This window comes from Cherax quadricarinatus, chromosome 81 (assembly GCF_038502225.1).
Source record: "Cherax quadricarinatus isolate ZL_2023a chromosome 81, ASM3850222v1, whole genome shotgun sequence".
NCBI lineage: Eukaryota > Metazoa > Arthropoda > Malacostraca > Decapoda > Parastacidae > Cherax > Cherax quadricarinatus.
The window spans coordinates 17,804,818-17,824,830 of record NC_091372.1 but is presented as its reverse complement, the minus strand read 5'-3'; the positions used below and the strand labels follow the sequence as shown (position 1 = coordinate 17,824,830).

General features: G+C 40.8%; 1 protein-coding gene across 1 annotated transcript in view; it reads right to left on the bottom strand.

Moving 5' to 3' along the window:
* LOC128699918 (uncharacterized) overlaps window positions 1-20,013 on the bottom strand; it is a 321,982-nt gene that overhangs the window by 209,340 nt on the left and 92,629 nt on the right. The gene's annotated exons all lie outside the window — the stretch shown is intronic.

Here is a 20,013-nt window from a genome sequence, read left to right as displayed (position 1 = left end):
TACTCCTAGACATCTTGATTGTTAATAAATTTATTAAATTTTAATTTCTCTAGTTAGTAGCCTACCAGTTGTAATCCTGAAGCACTAATAATTCTTAATGAATTCTAATGGATAATTGGACCAGGATACTAATTGTTACGAAAACCCAGTAACAGGCTGAATGCTAGAAGGGCTGTCCTTTCTAGTATTCACTGGAGATCTCTATGCTTATTAGAAATAGCATTTTTTGTAACAGGCAATTTGAAAAGTGTCATCATGGGCTTGGTGTCCCTAGATTTAAAGGTTCTCATTATCCATCCTATCATTTTCCTAGCCAATGAGGTAGATACATTGTTGTGGTCTTTGAAGGCGAGATCCTCTGACATTATCACTCCCAGGTCCTTCACATTTCTTTTTTGCTCTATTGTATGGTTAAAACTGTTGTATACCCGGATACATTTTTAATTTCCTCAAGTTTTCAATATCTGAGTAGTTGAAATTTCTCCTCATTGAACTTCATATTGTTTTGAGTGGCCCATTTGAAGATTTATTTGATATCCGCTTGGAGTCTTGCAGTGTCTTCAATGGAGGTCACTGCCATGGCAATCCGGGTGCCATCCGCAAAGGAAGACACAGAGCCATGGCTTACATCTCTGTCTATGTCAGAAGTGGGGATGAGGAATAGAATGGGAGCGAGTACTGTGCCTTGTGGAACAGAGCTTTTCACCATAGCTGCCTCAGACTTTGCTCTGTTTACTATTACTCTGTGTTCTATTTGTTAGGAGGTTATAGATCCATCTACCAACTTTTCCTGTTATTCCTTTATCACACATTTTGTGTGCTATTACACCATGGTCACACTTGTCAAAAGCTTTTGCAAAGTATGTGTATACTACATCTATCATTATTTTTTTATTATCACACTGGCCGATTCCCACCAGGGTAGGGTGGCCCGAAAAAGAAAAACTTTCACCATCATTCACTCCATCACTGTCTTGCCAGAAGGGTGCTTTACACTACAGTTTTTAAACTGCAACATTAACACCCCTCCTTCAGAGTGCAGGCACTGTACTTCCCATCTCCAGGACTCAAGTCCGGCCTGCCGGTTTCCCTGAATCCCTTCATAAATGTTACTTTGCTCACACTCCAACAGCACGTCAAGTATTAAAAACCATTTGTCTCCATTCACTCCTATCAAGCACGCTCATGCATGCCTGCTGGAAGTCCTAGCCCCTCGCACACAAAACCTCCTATACCCCCTCCCTCCAACCTTTCCTAGGCTGATCCCTACCCCGCCTTCCTTCCACTACAGACTGATGCACTCTTGAAGTCATTCTGTTTCGCTCCATTCTCTCTACATGTTCGAACCACCTCAACAACCCTTCCTCAGCCCTCTGGACAACAGTTTTGGTAATCCCGCACCTCCTCCTAACTTCCAAACTACGAATTCTCTGCATTATATTCACACCACACATTGCTCTCAGACATGACATCTCCACTGCGTCCAGCCTTCTCCTCGCTGCAACATTCATCACCCATGCTTCACTCCCATATAAGAGCGTTGGTAAAACTATACTCTCATACATTCCCCTCTTTGCCTCCAAGGACAAAGTTCTTTGTCTCCAGAGACTCCTGTATTTTGCTTATCCTCAACAGCATCCAGGACCTTGTCATAGTGGTCCAGGAGCTGGGACAGGCAGGAGTGATCTGCTCTGAACCTGTGTTGCCCTGGGTTGTGTAACTGATGGGTATCTAGGTGGTTGGTAGTGTTGCTTCCTAGAACCCTCTCAAAGACTTTTATGATATGGGATATTAGTGCTATCGGTCTGTAGTTCTTTGCAATTGCTTTCCTGCCACCTTTGTGGAGTGGGGCAGTGATTTCAAAAATACGATCAGTGCTGTTCTTTGTTTTTATTATTGTTGTTTTCTTGCTCTGAAAGCTCTCATGGTCCACCCTCTTATTTTTCTGGCCTTTGCAGCATTTCACTAATTTTGTTTTCTGAATGATAGATCCTTGACATGATTATTTCTAAGTCTCATACACGTTATGATGTGGTCTGCCTGCATTCTCTAAACTGAGTTCTTTTTGAAGTTTTCATTCCTCCCACAACTTAGCAGTTAAAATTTGCCACAATTTAGCCACTTAAGTGTGGCATATCCAGACATTATTCCTGGGTGAATGTGGGACAAACTTTTAAAAATAAACAGATTCTTTTTTCTTACAGACTGGAACCTCAGTTGTCGACTGCATTACTTGTTGAACAAATTGGTTTTTGAACGAGGAATTCACGAAAAAATATCCTGGTTTTCGCATGTTCTCTTGGTTGTCGATCAACAACATGAACGGCTCAGGTCATGTGCTCACAGAATGCACAACGGATGCTGTAAACATCTCTTGAGCTTTTGTTGTGCATCTTGTAAATTTTTTTTGTTATTTTGAAGTTTTGATGCAACATTTTTTCTTGTGAGATAAGCCATCATGGGTCCAAAGAAAGATAAAGAGATGAAAGTTGTAAAAAGCACAGTTGCATTTAAAAAAGAAGTCATTAGAGAGTATGAAGAAGACAGGCTCCATGTGGCTGATATAGCAAAACTTTCTGGTAAATCAAAGTCTACCATTAGCACGATACTGGGCCAAAGGGAAAAAAATAAAGGAGATGACATTGCAAAAGTTGCAAAAGTGATATCAAAGCAAGGGAAACAAATTATTGAGGAGGATGAAAAACTCATGTTGATTTGGATGAATGAAAAACAGTTACATGGGGATAGTGTTTCAGAAGTCATTATTTGTGAAAAAGTGAGGCAGTTGTGTGATGACCTCCTGAAAAAAAAAAACGGAACAAGTGTTGAAACTCAATTCAAGGCTAGTAGGGGCTGGTTTGATAATTTTAAGAAAAGAAGTGGCATTCATAGTGTGCCTAGGCATGGGGAGGCTGCCAGTGCTGAAGTGGCTGTTGAAAAGTAGTATGTTACTGAATTCCAAGGGTATGAGGAGGCTGAGGGGTTTGTCCCCCAACAAGTGTTTAACTGCGATAAGACAGGCCTCTTCTGGATGCAATTGCCCAAGAAGACCTACATGACATAAGAGGAAAAGTCAATGCCAGGACACAAGCCAATGAAAGACAGGCTCACTCTGTTACTGTGTAGTAATGCAAGTGAGGACATGAAACTGAAGCCCTTACTTGTTTATTATTCCAAAAAATCCACAAATTTTCAAAAGAACAATGTTACGAAAAACAAATTAGCTGTAATGTGGAAGGCCAACATGAAAGCTTGGGTAACAAGACATTTTTTTATTGAATAAGTTGGCAAATGAGGTCTCTGCCTCCACTGTCAAAAAGTACCTCATTAAAAACAATTGCCAATCAGGGCCCTTTTACCTATGGATAATGCTCCTGCTCACTCTCCAAGCTTGGAAAACGAGTTGCTGGAGGAGTTCAGTTTTATAACTGTGAAGTTCTTGCCTCCTAACACCACTCCTCTCATCCAGCCCATGGACCAGCAGGTCATTTCTAACTTCAAGAAACTACACCAAAGCACTTTTAGAAAGGGGCTTTGAAATCACTTCAGAAACAAATTTAACTCTCAGGGAGTTCTGGAAGGACCATTTCAATATCCTCACTTGTTTGAGGCATATTGACAAAGCCTGAGGGAATGTGTCTTCCAAGACCATGCAGTCAGCATGGAAGAAATTGTGGCCTGACTTTATGGCAGCCAGGGATAGTGGAGGCTTTGAAGATGAGCCTAAGCCGGTAGAAGATATTGTGTCCTTGGGCCTAGAGGTGACTGAAGATGATATGGAAGAGTTGGTGGAGGAGCACAAAACTGAACTCACCAAAGAAGAACTTGTAGACCATCAGAAGGAGCAGCAACAGATTGCAGTGGAGGAGCTGTCATCAGAGGAAGAGGAGGGAAGGGATGATGTGTCCATTTCACTGGTCAAGAAAATGTGTGCTAAATGGCATGAAGTGCAGGAGTTTGCTGATTATTATTTATTATTATAATCAAGGGGGAAGCGCTAAACCCGGAGGATTATACAGCGCCTGGGGGGGGGGATGTAGAAGGCATTCAGGCTTAATTCGGGGAACTGGAGCACAGATCCAATTCCCTAAATCAAGAGCCCCTCACCAACATCAAGGAACCTTCCTTGAGGGGAGGAGTTTGCTGAAAAATACCATCTAGACAAAACAGTGGCCATCTCTCAGTCTAACATGTACAATGAGAGTGTAAAAAGTGTTAAAACAAGTGTTAAAACACAACCTGAAACAAACCTCACTGGACAGGTTTTTAGTGAGACAAAGAACCAGTGAGCCACAACAAGGTGTTAGTGGTGAAAAGAGACACAGAAGAAAAACACCAGAAGGACAATTGCTGGACATATTAACCCTTTCACTGTTGAGACCCCTGCTCAAAAACTTGCTATCAGTGTTGAAGAATTTAAAAAAAAATTCTTATCAAATTACAGAGAATCTTTTCCCGATGGTAATGACACCAAAAGTATGCAGTTTGATGGAAAACTTATGGAATTATGCTCTTGCAAAGTTAGCAGTCTTGACGATATATACACATCGAGGACTGTCTAACTTATTTCCATTGGGGTCCTTAATCTTGTCCCCCAGGATGCGACCCACACCAGTCGACTAACACCCAGGTACCTATTTGCTGCTAGGTGAACAGGACAATAGGTGTAAGGAAACGTGTCGAAATGTTTCCACCCGCCGGGAAACGAACCCGGGCCCTCCGTGTGTGAAGCGGGAGCTTTAGCCACCAGGCCACCAGGCCACCAGACCACCACATCAGCAATTTCGCTCACTTTGAGCCCTATTTACGGAAAATTCCATTGTTCCAGTCGATCGAACTCATAGCTATTTTGGTAGAACTCCATTTGTTCTATCAATTACGTGCAAGAAACTGCCCATTTACTGATTTCAGCTACCCAATAAAGTTGTCAGAAATTGGCAATTTGGCCAATTTCACACAAATTTCAAAAGATGCCAATTTCAAAATAGGGTTCAAAATAAACAATGCAGACATTCCTGGCACTAAAATAACATTTTCTCTGTTCATTAGTCACAGCTCCAGGCCCCTCTTATATTACTCTTGCTATCCATTTTGAATTTTTATTCACACAAAAAATAGTAGATTTACTGTTATGCAGACTACTGCATTATTGTAATAATTATATAAATAATGTTAACCTATTCATGACTGCATATCAGACTGGCCAGTTGGACACATATCGTACAGTGACATCATTTGTTTACGCTTGAACATCGTCAAAAATCGAACATTTCTGCTAAATTGAGCTCAATTTCAAGGTACTTTTCATCTTGAAACCAATAATCTCTATTTCTGTAATATATCTTACATTCCATCAAATGAGGCCAAGAAAATGAGAATACAACCATAAATATCATACGAAAATACACCTCAAAGCCGGCATTTTAAATCAAAAACATGGACGGAGTTTGTTTTTCTCATTATGCACTGCGTGCTGCAGGATTTTTTTATACTGTGCACACTGACCATGCAGACCCATTCTCTCACATGTAGGTCTACCAGTTTTCTCCCATTAGATCTGAAGCCGATAGAATTTAGGCATATTAATACGGCACGAACACTGACTTGTAAACCATACAAATACAACACTGACAGTGAAAGGTGTTAACCCTTTGACTGTTTCGGTCATATATATACATCTTACGAGCCACCATGTTTGACGTATATATACTCATAAATTCTAGTGGCTTCAAATCAAGCAGGAGAAAGCTGGTAGGCCCACATGTGAGAGAATGGGTCTGTGTGGTCAGTGTGCACCATATAAAAAAATCCTGGAGCACGCAGTGCATAATGAGAAAAAAAAACTCCGACCATTTTTTTTAATTAAAATGCCAACTTTGTGGTCTATTTTCATATAGTATTTATGGTTGTATTCTCGTTTTCTTGGTTTCATTTGATAGAATGGAAAATATATTACAGAAAGAGAGGTGATTTTGATTGGTTTTACTATAAAAAGAACCTTGAAATGGAGCTCAAAGCAGGGGAAATGTTTGACTTTTGCCGATGATCAAAAGCAAACAAATGATGTCATTGTCCAATAAATGTCCAATTAGCCATTCTAATATGCAGTCATGAATGGGTTGACATTATTTGTACAATTATTACAGCAGTGCAGTAGTCTGCATAACAGTAAATCTTCTATTTTTTGTTTGAATAAAAATTCAAAATAGAAAGCAAGAGTAATATCAGAGGGGCCTGGAAGACATGACTGATGAACAAAGAAAATGTTATTTTAGAGCCAGGAATGTCTGCACTGTTCATTCTGGACCTTATTTTGAAATTGTCATATTTTTTAATTTTCGTGAAATTGGCCAAATTGCAAATTTCTGACCATGTTATTGGGTTGTTGAGATCAGTAAATGGGCAGTTTCTTGTGCTCAATTAATAGAAAAAACAGAGTTCTAAAGAAATAGTTATGAGTTTGGTCGACTGGAACAATGGAATTAGCCGAAAATAGGGCTCAAAGTGGGCGAAATCACCGATTTGTAAATATCGCCAATTTCGCTAACTTTGCGAGAGCATAATTCCGTCAGTTTTCCATCAAATTTAGTTTTTTTTTTTTTTGGTGCCATTACAATCGGGAAAAGATTCTCTATCATTTCATAAGAAAAAAATAATTTTTTTTTTAAATTTTGCGACACCAGGAGACACCTCAGAATTGGGGGTTGTGACAGTCAAGGGGTTAATAGAAGGTGACTCTCCTTCCAAGCAGTAACGTACCCCTTCCTCTCTTCTACCTCCTACTTCCAGTATGCCATTAGCTCTCCACTGACAGGTAAGAGGCAGATAAATTTTCATTTAGTGTACAGTATTTCAGTTAAAGTTTCTTTTAGTATTCATTTTTACAGTTTTATGTAGTAATCAGTACATTTTTAACAAATTATTATATTGTCATTTGGAGTCTGGAACAGATTAATTCTGTTTACATTATTCTTTATGGGAAAAATTCTTTTGGTTCTCATCCATTTTAGTTGCTGAACCAACATAATAGAGGTGCAGACATGTATGCACAGGGCTTCGGATCAGTAAAATGTGAGCAGTCATGAAGGTCTTTTCACAAAATTCAATTTCAATAACAAAAACATACAATGGGATCAAGAAACCATGTCCTAAATGAAACAAGCTGGGAAGATATCCTAAACAACACGGATCCGAGCATTTGCCTTGAAAAAATTAATTCTGTGGTTCTTGAGATCTGCTCAAGACACATTCCATTAAGAAAAAGAAAGAGAAGATGTAAACTAGAACGAGAGAGACGTTCCCTATACAGATGAAGGCAAAGAGTCACAGAGCTGCTGAGTGGGGCCAATATACATGTATTTGAAATGCGGAGGGAGGCACTAGTCAATGAAATTGCAAATATTGAACTTAAGCTGAAGGAATCTTATAGGAGACAAGAATCACAGGAAGGAAATTGAAAAAACCCAAAATACTTCTTCTCTTATGCCAAATCTAAGAGAAAACAACATCCAGTATTTGGCCCCTGCTTAGGCGGGATGGGACATATATAGATGATAGCCAAAATTGAGTGAGATACTAAAGTCTCAATATGACTCAGTGTTCAGCAAGCCACTGCCCAGACTAAGGGTCGACAATGCAAATGAATTCTTTATGAACAAAACCCAAAATTTGGTCATCCCAAAAATATCAGATATTATTCTAACTCCAAAAGGCTTTGAAGAGGCAATTAATGACATGCCCATGCACTCTGCCCCAGGCCCAGATTCGTGGAACTCAGTGTTCATAAAGAATTGCAAGAAGCCCCTATCGCATGCCTTCAGCATTTTATGGAGAGGGCATGGACACAGGGGTCACACACACTAAAAACAACAGACATAGCCCCCACTCCACAAAGGTGGCAGTAAAGCAATTGCAAAGAACTACAGACCGATAGCACTAACATCCCATATCATAAAAATCTTTGAGAGGATTCTAAGAAGCAAGATAGCCAACCACCTAGATACCCATCAATTACACAACCCAGGACAACACAGGTTTAGAGCAGGTCGCTCCTGCCTGTCCCAGCTAATGGACCACTATGACAAGGTCCTGAATGCTGTAGAGGATAAACAAAATACAGATGTAGTATACACAGACTTTGCAAAAGCTTTCGACAAGTGTGACCATGGTGTAATAGCACACAAAATGCATGATAAAGGAATAACAGGAAAAGTTAGTAGATGGATTTACAACTTCCTGACAAATAGAACACAAAGAGGAAAGAAAATAGAGGTAACACAAAGAGTGAAGACAATAGGGGTAACAGATATACGTGGTGGCCATCACTAATCCTATCAATACTCTTTCTGCTACATCTTCTTCATTTTCATCACCGCTTTCTCCACCACTGGCTTGCTGCTGTGGATTTGATAAATTAGACACATGTGCAACACTTGGGTAACTTTACTGAGGAAACATTTTCGCCACACAGTGGCTTCATCAGTCCATACAAAGGAGAGAGTTGAAGAACAGGAGGAGTTTGAGGTAATCAGTCCCTCAGCCTTGAGTTGATGTGGTCAGTCCATCAATCTTGAAAAGAATACAGCATATGTGCGAAGTAGCAGCTTACATACCGTAGGCAGGAGAGGTGCAGCAGTCATAGGTGGTATCACATTTGTCCAATGTGGAAGTAGGTTATGCCCAAGGGTTAGGCAAGTGAAGAATTCCCTGTATTACCTCAAACTCCTGTTTTTCAATGCTCTCCTTTATATGGACTGATGAAGCCACAGTGTGGCAAAACGTTTCCTCAGTAAAGATACCCAAGTGTTGCACATGTGTCTAATTTATCAACTTGTTGGTTCTCTGAACCATTCATCTACACTGCTGTGGATTTACAACCATCTGCACAATTTCTGAGCCAGTATAATGATGAAATTTGAGACAGTATAATGATCTGAGTCAGTATAATGATGAAATTTGAAATTATGCTAGCCGAAATTAGTGCCGGATTACTGATGGAACCGGACAACTGATTGCCAGATTAGTGATGGCCGACCTGTACTGAAAGGAGGTGCAATTGTGGTTGATGCAGATAAACCCTGTGGTGTGAAGAAATTAACAATTTGTGCAATTCGAGACAATAAGAAGATAAGAGCTTGTGTGACGAGTATATAACCAGTTTGTTTGGTGTTCTGGTAGAGGGGAGTAAATGATACATCTTCAGAGGCTTCTTACTTTATTGTTAAATCGTGGTGGGTACACAGGCTTGTGTGTTGTGCCCATGGCCTGGGAGGGCCATCCCACGAGAGAGCTTCGAGTAGGCCTTGTGTCTTCCTGCTAGGCCGGTGTGTGAGTGAGTGTGTGTGGGACCAGCTTCCCACAGACCTTGACAGGCCCAGAGGGCAGCACCTGAGTGGCGCGAAATATGAATTAAGCTGGCAGACAGCATGGGCTGTCTGTGCAGACAGTACAAGCTGTCTACAAGTAACCCACACTGCGACTTTCAGAAAAAATAAGAAGCGGTCAATACAGCTAAGTAAAACTGAAAATAATGCTGAACGACTGAATTCTGGAGAAAACAAAAAAAAGTGCAGTACTTAATTTCATGAAATCTGTCAGAAAGCTCTACCTTATTACAAAAGTGTGAGAGCAGGGAGGAGAGACTGCAAACGAATATGCCTTTTGTCATGGATTTAAAGAGTGCGGTAAGCTTCATAATGTAAAAGTTTAATGGTGAGAGTGTTTATGCTGACCACATGGCACCAGAGAATTTTCCTAACAACCAGAAATTATTTCTGAGGGTGGCTATAAACCAGAGTAAGTGCTTAATGCTATTGAGACAGGATTTTTCTGGAAGAAAATACCTTCTAGAACTTACATCAGTAAGAAAAAAGTGCTTCTGGATTCAAGGTAATGAAGGATTGTTTCAGCTAGCAGTTGTGTGCTAATGTAACAGTTGACTTCAAGTGCAGACCCATGCTTGTCTATGACTCGCAGAATCCCCATCCTGGTGGTGGCCCAATCGCCTGGTGGCTAAAGCTGTAGCTCCACACATGGAGGGTCCAGGTTTGATTCCCAGCAGGTGGAAACATTTCGTCGCATTTCCTTACACCTGTTGTAATGTTCACCTAGCAGCAAATAGGTACCTGGGTGTTAGTTGACTGGTGTTAGTCGCATCCTGTGGGACAAGACTGAGAACCCCAATGGAAGTAAGTTACACAGTCCTCGATGGCGCACTGACTTTCTTGGGTTATCCTGGGTGGCTAACCCTCCGGGGTTAAAAATCCAAATGAAACCTCTTATCTTAACAGTAAGACAAAAACCGCTTTGCCTGTTAACCAGGAGTCAGTCAGCATGGACGGCTGAAGACTAGTTTGTTGACTGGTTCAAGTATCATCTTATTCCTGAAGTTATGTTTTATCTGAACAGCAAAAATTTTGCATTCAAGATTCTGACTCTTGATCATTCCCGTCCTCATCTTAAAATGTTGCAGAAGTTGAACCCAAATGTAAAGGTTGTTTTTAACCACCAAATATGACATCACTGATACAGCCACACATCTACACATCCACAGAGTATTACAGAAACTCCATACAGCAACAGATAATAACTCAGAGCTTGGAGTGCCACAGTTCTGACATATATACAAAGTATTTATACGTCCCAGCAATGGAGGGGGGAGGGGGAGGAGGAGGAGGAGGAGGAGGAGGAGGAGGAGGAGGAGGAGGAGGAGGAGGGTGATGATGATGATGATGATGATGATGATGATGATGATGATGATGATGATGATGATGATGATGATGATGATGATGATGATGATGATGATGATGATGATGATGATGATGATGATGATGATGATGATGATGATGATGATGATGATTATTATTATGATTGATGATGATTGATGATGATGATGATTGATGATGATGATGATGATGATGATGATTGATGATGATGATTGATGATGATTGATGATGATTGATGATGATTATTGATGACTGATGATTGATGATGATTGATGATGATGATTGATGATGATGATTGATGATGATTGATGATGATTGACTGATGATGATGATTGATGATGATGATTGATGATGATGATTGATGATGATGATTGATTGATGATGATTGATGATGATTGATGATGATTGATGATAATTGATGATGATGATTGAGGATTGATGATGATTGATGATGATTGATTGATGATGATGATTGATGATGATGATGGATGATGATGACTTAAACAACTATAGGCCAATCTCTAACTTACCATTGCTATCCAAAATCTTTGAGAAACTCGTGCACAGGAGACTGTATTCATTTATAACGGCACAAAACATACTCAACCCCTGCCAGTTTGGATTCAGGAAAAATAAAAGCACTAATGATGCAATCATAAAAATGCTAGATCTGCTTTACACAGCATTGGAAAATAAGGAATATCCACTAGGAATTTTTATTGACCTAAGAAAAGCTTTTGACACAGTAGACCACGACATCCTACTCCACAAACTTGATCACTACGGTATAAGAGGCCATGCACTTGCTTATTTCAAATCTTACATTACTAATAGGTATCAGTACGTCACCATTAAAGACACAGCATCAGCAACACGGCCACTTGATACTGGAGTTCTGCAGGGAAGTGTCCTTGGTCCCCTGCTCTTCCTCATATACATCAATGACCTTCCAAACGTATCCCAACAACTGAAACCCATTCTCTTTGCTGATGACATGACTTATGTCATCTCTCACCCTAATCTTGCCACCCTCAACACCATTGTGAATGAGGAGCTGATTAAAATATCGACTTGGATGACAGCCAATAAACTTACGCTTAACACTGACAAAACCTACTATATTATGTTTGGTAGCAGAGCAGGAGATGCACAAATTAACATTAAGATTGACAACACTCTAATTACCAGAAATAATGGGGGAAAATTCCTAGGCTTATACCTTGACAACAACCTGAATTTCAGCACCCATATCCAGCATATAGCCAAAAAAGTATCCAAAACGGTTGGGATCCTCTCCAAGATACGATACTACGTGCTGCAAAATGCCCTTCTCACACTATACCACTCACTTATTTATCCATACCTCACCTATGCTATTTGTGCTTGGGGATCAACTGCAGCAACACACCTAAAGCCAATAATAACCCAACAAAAAGCTGCAGTAAGAATAATCACTAAATCCCATCCCTGGCAACACACCCCCCCACTCTTCATAGATCTAAACTTACTCCCAGTTCAGTACATCCACACTTACTACTGTGCAATCTACATCTACAGGGCCTTAAACTCTAATATCAACCTTGACCTAAAACGCTTTCTTGATAGTTGTGACAGAACCCACAGGCATAACACCAGACACAAACATCTCTACGACATTCCCCGTGTCCGACTAAACCTTTACAAAAATTCAATGTATGTCAAAGGCCCTAAAATCTGGAATACCCTACCTGAGAACTCTAGAACTGCAGACACATTCATCACCTTCAAAACTACCATTAGAAAACATCTTATCTCCCTGATACACCCCGTCAACTAACTACACGAATACCACCTGGTGGTTCACACTTACACCCACTCACTCATTTGACCATAAACAGAAATATTAATCTCAGTCTTAAAATAATGAATCCTGTGATACTCCAATACTGAAACTATGTACTGTGCCAAAACAAAAGCATTCACATTGCTAAACTCACAAACTAGTATTTAGTCACTTAGCCATAATACCAACTTACCTCATAATTTGTAATACAGTGGATCCCCGCATAGCGACCTTAATCCGTGCAAGAGGGCTGGTTGTTATGCGAAATGTTCAGTATGCGAATGAATTTTCCCCATAAGAAATAATGGAAATCAAATTAATCCGTGCAAGACACCCAAAAGTATGAAAAAAAAAAATTTACCACATGAAATATACATTTTCCTACACACAAAGAGAAGGATACATGCACAATAGTAGAGTAGTACATGCACAATATATATTGTGCATGTACTACTCTACTAAATGAAGAATAAATGACACTTACCTTTATTGAAGATGCAGCAATGACTGATGAGACACTGTGTCCTCGGAGTGCCTTTTCCTCCTGAGTACTGTAGGTCCTGTTTGGTATTTTCTTCCAGAACAGGCCTTATCACACTGTGTATGTCACTACGATTCTTAAATCTCTCAAACCAACCTTTGCTGGCTCTAAATTCACCAATATGAGCACTAGTTCCAGGCATTTTCCCTGTTCACCTGGGTGTTAGTCGACTGGTGTGGGTTGCATCCTGGGAGACAAGATTAAGGACCCCAATGGAAATAAGTTAGACAGTCTTCGATGACACTGACTTTTTTGGGCTATCCTGGGTGGCAAATCCTCTGGGGTTAATTGTTTCTTGGTATTCTCAATAAGCCACACCAACAACGGTGCTACAGCAGCAGCAGCAGCAGCTGACGATGTTACAGCAGCAGCAGACGATGCTACAGCAGCAGCAGCAGCAGACGATGCTACAGCAGCAACAGACGATGCTACAGCAGCAGCAGACAATGCTACAGCAGCAACTGACGATGTTACAGCAGCAGCAGACGATGCTACAGCAGCAACTGACGATGTTACAGCAGCAGCAGACGATGCTACAGCAGCAGCAGCAGCAGACGATGCTACAGCAGCAGCAGCAGCAGCTGACGATGTTACAGCAGCAGCAGACGATGCTACAGCAGCAGCAGCAGCAGACGATGCTACAGCAGCAACAGACGATGCTACAGCAGCAGCAGACAATGCTACAGCAGCAACTGATGATGTTACAGCAGCAGCAGACGATGCTACAGCAGCCACTGACGATGTTACAGCAGCAGCAGACGATGCTACAGCAGCAGCAGCAGCAGACGATGCTACAGCAGCAGCAGCAGCTGACGGTGGTACAGCAGCAACAGACGATGCTACAGCAGCAACAGACGATGCTACAGCAGCAGCAGACGATGCTACAGCAGCAGCAGATGATGCTACAGCAGCAGCAGACGGTACTACAGCAGCAGGAGCAGCTGACGGTGGTACAGCAGCAGCAGCTGACGGTGATACAGCAGCAGCAGCAGCTGTACCACCAATAGTAGCGATGGTTGATTGGGGTTTATTATACAACCTGGCCAGCTCGGAGACACGCACTCCACTTTCATACTTATCAATGATCTTTTTCTTCATCTCCATAGTAATTCTCACCCTTATTGCTGTAGGGTTGGCACTAGAAGCTTTCTTGGGGCCCATGGTCACTTATTTTCCAGAAAAAAATCACCAAAAACACTGTAATAATACAAAATGTTCCGATTGTATGCTTGGATGTTACCGCGGAGGCTGGCTGGTAAACAATGCCACCCGCGGAACATGTGAGCGTGGCTCAGGCCGCACATTGGACGCGTCTCGGACGAAGGCCGCTGAGCGGGTTTTTGGGCGCTATGCGGGGCAAAATTTTAGCGATCAAAGCGTCCGCTATGCGGATTGTCCGCTATGCAAGGCGTCCGTTATGCGGGGGTCCACTGTATTTTACAATTAAGAATAAAACTAAGTATGCCCGAAATGCCTAGCCATGCTAAGCGTTCTAGTGGTACACTCTGTAATCACAATTTTACTACATGTAAACCAAACAATAACCAAATTTCTGTAAACTCAGCATTGTAATCCTTATAGAGAATAAACTTATAGAGAATTGATGTTGATGATTGATGTTGATGATTGATGTTGATGATTGATGTTGATGATTGATGTTGATGATTGATGTTGATGATTGATGTTGATTGATGTTGATGATTGATGTTGATGATTGATGTTGATGATTGATGTTGATGATTGATGTTGATGATTGATGTTGATGATTGATGTTGATGATTGATGTTGATGATTGATGTTGATGATTGATGATGATTATTGATGATGATGATTGATGATGATTGATGATTGATGATGATTGATGATGATTGATGATGACTGATAATGATTGATGATGATTGATGATGATTGATGATTGATGATGATTGATGATGATGATGATGATGGATGATGATGATGATGATGATTATGAGGAGGAGGAGAATACGTAATAATAATACAGTAATAAGTTCCCCTGAAGCATGAAAAACAAAGTCCACCCCTGACAGTGACAAGATAACATCTGATAAGAGCTGACATTTGATGAGCATACACGAGGGTGGGGGAGGGTGCAGCAGATAAGAAAAGATTAGAGGTGACATTTGATGAGCATCACCTTCCTTTGTTTTCACTGGTACACAAACATGTCTGTCTATTTGTCTGTCTGTCAAGCTCCCTGTCTATCTGTCTATCCATCTAGCTCTCTGTCTCAGAGAGAGCCACAAGACACTGTCATCACATTTACTCACATTTTCAAGCAGATTAGCACTTTGTCTGGATTTTTTGGGTTATCCTAGGTAATTTACACTATGTATACATGTATTTATGTGTACCTGTGAGACAGGGATAGACAGATAGAGAGACAGAAACAGATAGAGACAGAGATAGACACAGATTTAGACAGACAAACGGAGATAGAGCCAGGCTGCCAGCAGCCGGCCAGCCACACAGCTGGCCACCATGCAGCTGGCCAGCCAGCTAGCCAGCCAGCTAGCCAGCCAGCCAGTCAGTCAGCCAATCATCCAGCCAGGCAACCAGCCAGCCAGCCTGCCAACCAGCCAGTCTGCCAGCCAGCCAGAGTTGTTTCTCTTGACTTAGGGCATAGATTATAAGACATTCTGAAAGGGTGTTGCACAAATATTGCACATGGGTTATTATCGAGGTTTTTTGATATTTCCTCGACCACTTGTGGCCACATCCACCTCCAAGCTACTAAACTCAGGGTCAAAATCACTTTCCTCTTAAAATGGGAGTGTTAATACTACATGACATCAGTGAATCCCAGGTGTTTGCTGTGCTATTTGCTCTAGCTGGCACTCATTTGAACTGGTGCTCCCACAAGGTACTAAGTGGTCCCAGATTTTTTTAATACTGCACACACTGTGCTGACAAGGCATCTAAGGCCAATCGTACCAAATTTGAAGGCAGGAAAAATAAAATAATATATATATATACGTTTGGGGCACTTGCGGTAAAAACGTATATATACGTTTGGACCGTTTACGGGTTAAAATACTCATTTGTACTTCAAGTTGTATTTTGTTTACTGTAATTTTTACCACTGAATATATCATTGCTTAGTTAATCTTAAGTTAATTTTAAGCTGCCCATAATGCTCTGCATACAAGGGGCTTTTGGCATGTACACCCAACTATAATTCCTTGTACAACTATGTATCATGTCCAAATAAAGTATTGCATTGTACTGTATTGTATTGTATACAGGAAGATGTAAATGAGAATTTAGAAGAAAAGTTCAGAGGAAATGTTGGCAGAGTTAAATTCCCAAATAGAAGGGACTCAAAAGAGGATGAGGAAGAAGAGTCTGCAGAGAAACAGTTAACTATACAACAGTTAAGTGAGCAGCTTTATATTGCTGCTAAACTTGCAGCTGTTTTTTTCAGTGAAAAGGACCTTGACACATCTAGAAGCACTTCTCTAAAGTGGATGTTGCACCAAGTAATGACACCCTACAGCCAGCTGCATAAAGTACTCAAAGGTAATACACAACAGACACACATGGCAGAATACTTGAGGGCTCTGTGTTGACCTCAGCCCACAAACCTCAGCCATCCACTGAAACCCACAAACTCCAGCCCTCCACTTCATTCACCCCAGCCACTTCACCTGTGGCACAGTAGGGCCATCCCAACCCTCTCCACTAATGTCAAGCCACTTAACCCTTTGACTGTTTCAGGCCCCTCTCTGAAACTGTCATTCTATGTCGCCAAATATTCAAAAAAAAAAAAAAAATTATTTTTTCTTATGAAAATGTTAAGATTATTTTTCTGAGTGTTTTAGTACAAAAAAAAAATTTTTGCCATCGGTACTTACCGAGATATAGAGCCGTGAAGTTTGCAGAAAATGAGCCGCGTATGGCAACAGCGGCGACTGCCGCTCACCCGGTAAACTTTAGTTTACTTGTATTTGAAGGTTTGTTGTTTTTTTCACTATTTTATTTTTTCACATAACTTATGTGGCCTATGAGACCAAAGTAAGGTGCAATGTACATATATACACTCGTTGTATACAACACAATAAGCACACAAACATAATTATCAATATATTGTTTACAAAACTTGTTTACAAAAACAAACAAACAAACAAACAAACAAACAAACAATTCTTCTTCTTCTTCTTCTTCTTCTTCTTCTTCTTCTCCTTCTCCTTCTTCTTCTCCTGCTCCTTCTCCTCCTTCTCCTCCTTCTCCTCCTTCTTCTCCTTCTTCTCCTTCTCCTCCTTCTTCTCCTTCTTCTCCTTCTTCTCCTTCTTCTCCTTCTTCTCCTTCTTCTCCTTCTTCTCCTCCTCCTCCTCCTCCTTCTCCTCCTTCTCCTCCTTCTCCTCCTTCTCCTCCTCCTCCTCCTCCTCCTCCTCCTCCTCCTTCTCCTCCTCCTCCTTCTCCTCCTCCTCCTCCTCCTTCTCCTTCTTCTCCTTGTGCGGCTTATAATTGTTTTGAGTCAGAAGTCGGCAGCTGTCAAAGTGACATATTGTCTCATTAGTCACTACCCCTACCCCTGTCAAAACAATGGGGTCGGATGCTGCTTCCCCTCCTCCATTCTATCTAATTATCTTTCTCCCTCATTCTATATCTTTCAATCTGTCTCTCTTTCTGTCTGCCTATCTCTGTCTCACAGGTACACATAAATACAAGTATACATAGTGTAAATTACCTAGGATAACCCAAGAAATCCAGACAAAGTGCTATACTCTGCTTGAAGATGTGAGTAAACGTGATGACACAGCCTTGTGGCTCTCTCTGAGACAGAGAGCTAGATGGACAGACAGGGAGCTTGACAGACAGACAAATAGACAGAAATGTTTGTGTACCAGCAAAAACAAAGGGAGGCGATGGTCATGTAATATTACCCTCCTTTACGCTCATCAAAGTCAGCTCTTATCAGATGTTATCTCCCCTTATCTTGTCACTGTCATGGGGTGGACTTTTTTTTTTCTTGCTTCAAGGGAACAATATTATTACATCTTCTTCTTCCTCCTCCTCCTCCTCTTTTCCTCCTCCTCCTCCTCTTCTCCTCCTCCTCCTCCTCCTCCTCCTCTTCCTTCCCTCCTCCTCCTCCTCTTCCTCCCCTCCTCCCCCTCCTCCTCCTCCATTGCTTTTGGTCTCAAACTCCTCCAAATCATGAAATTGATCTTCACTGACACTTCCATCTGTGTTAGAGCATCACTTGGGAAGAGAAGAGTACCAGATTTACTGGGGAATCACATATTTCTTACCGCTAGACATGCTGAAAAATGACAACTGAAATGGCATTCCCACAATGCACCACTGGCTCCCCGATTTTTTTTTATATGGTGCACACTGACCATGGAGACCCATTCTCTCACATGTGGGCCTAGCAGCTTTCTCCTGCTTGATTTGAAGCTGCTAGAATTTATGCGTATAAATACGTCAGAAACATTGGCTCGTAAGACGTATTTATACGTCGGAAACAGTCAAAGGGTTAAGCAACAACCAGAATTTAAGGTTAAGCACAGTAATAATGCATTCACAACACTCAACTATAAGGCTATACCAGGTTAAATTATCCTCAATCATGCTGTAATATCATGCTTTCATGTCTATAACATATGTGTTTACCTTTTAAAGTCATTGAACAATACATTTTTTCAAGGTGACATGGAATGTAATCCAATTTTTTCCCCATACACCATTCACTCCACTCATCATGTTTCAAGTTTAGGTGTGTTTTTCTGGAACGTAACTTGCATGAAAGTCAGCTGTCAAATGTATTCCACAGTAGAAACTGCGGTCTGTCAAGATGTCATATGTGAGATCAATGTGATGTGTGATTATAAGAAAATATGGAGCAAAGAAATTAAAAGACGGTGTAGTAGTATGAAATGCACGATTCAGATTCAGAGAAAAGGTATAAAACACAGACACAACAGATAAAGACAAATACAGTATAATGTGATCCTTCATTGACAGCATTTCATTCACACAGTGGGCTTTTTTAAATCAGGTATAATTCAGTTAGTGGAAGAAGGGTTGTTTCAGACAAGGAACATGATACTGACCAAAATATTGTAAAAAAGGCACCTGTGCAACATTAGGTTATTTATATTAAGAAAATTCGTCAACCCATCATGAGTTTTAAGAATATAATATTTAAAAAAAAAAACAGGGAAATACAGTATATGAGGTACTATGAAAAAAGTTCCTGGACTGCTTCAAAAAAAATTATAGACTTACGTAATCACCTAGTTGAAGTTGTCTCCCCAGCACCTCTGCCACTTCTCAAAACATTTCTGGAACTCTTTTTCTTTTTTTCTAACAATATCAGGCATAACATGAAATTTTACTTGAATCTCCACCACATCGTTGAAATGCTGTTCTTGAATACCACTGTTTGGGGAAGGGGAGAGAAAGAAGTTATTGGGGGCTAGAGCTGGGAAACAGGGAGGATAGGGGACTAATGCCATGTTGTTTCTGACCAAAAAATAATGATCTTTCTGGTCATGAGTCAGCAAGAAGGGAACAAATTTCACAGACACCAGCCTCACGTTCAAATTTTCAGTCAAAACGCTATGACACAACCAAAATGAAATTCCCACAGCACTTGCAATGTCCAGGATACTCTGACGACAATCTTCATGGATAGCCATCCTCACTTTTCAATGGTGGCGTGTGTTTTTAATGTCGATGAACAAGAACATTCATTATCTTGATGTTCATCCTGTTTTGAATTGAGAAAATCATCCAAAACATTGTGTCTGACCCACTGCTTTGTTGCCAAATGCTTACTTTGGCAACAAAGCTTGCTTGAAACAGAATTTCTCACACACACACACACACACACACACACACACACACACACACACACACACACACACACACACACACACACACATTCCTTCTTTTAAAAATTT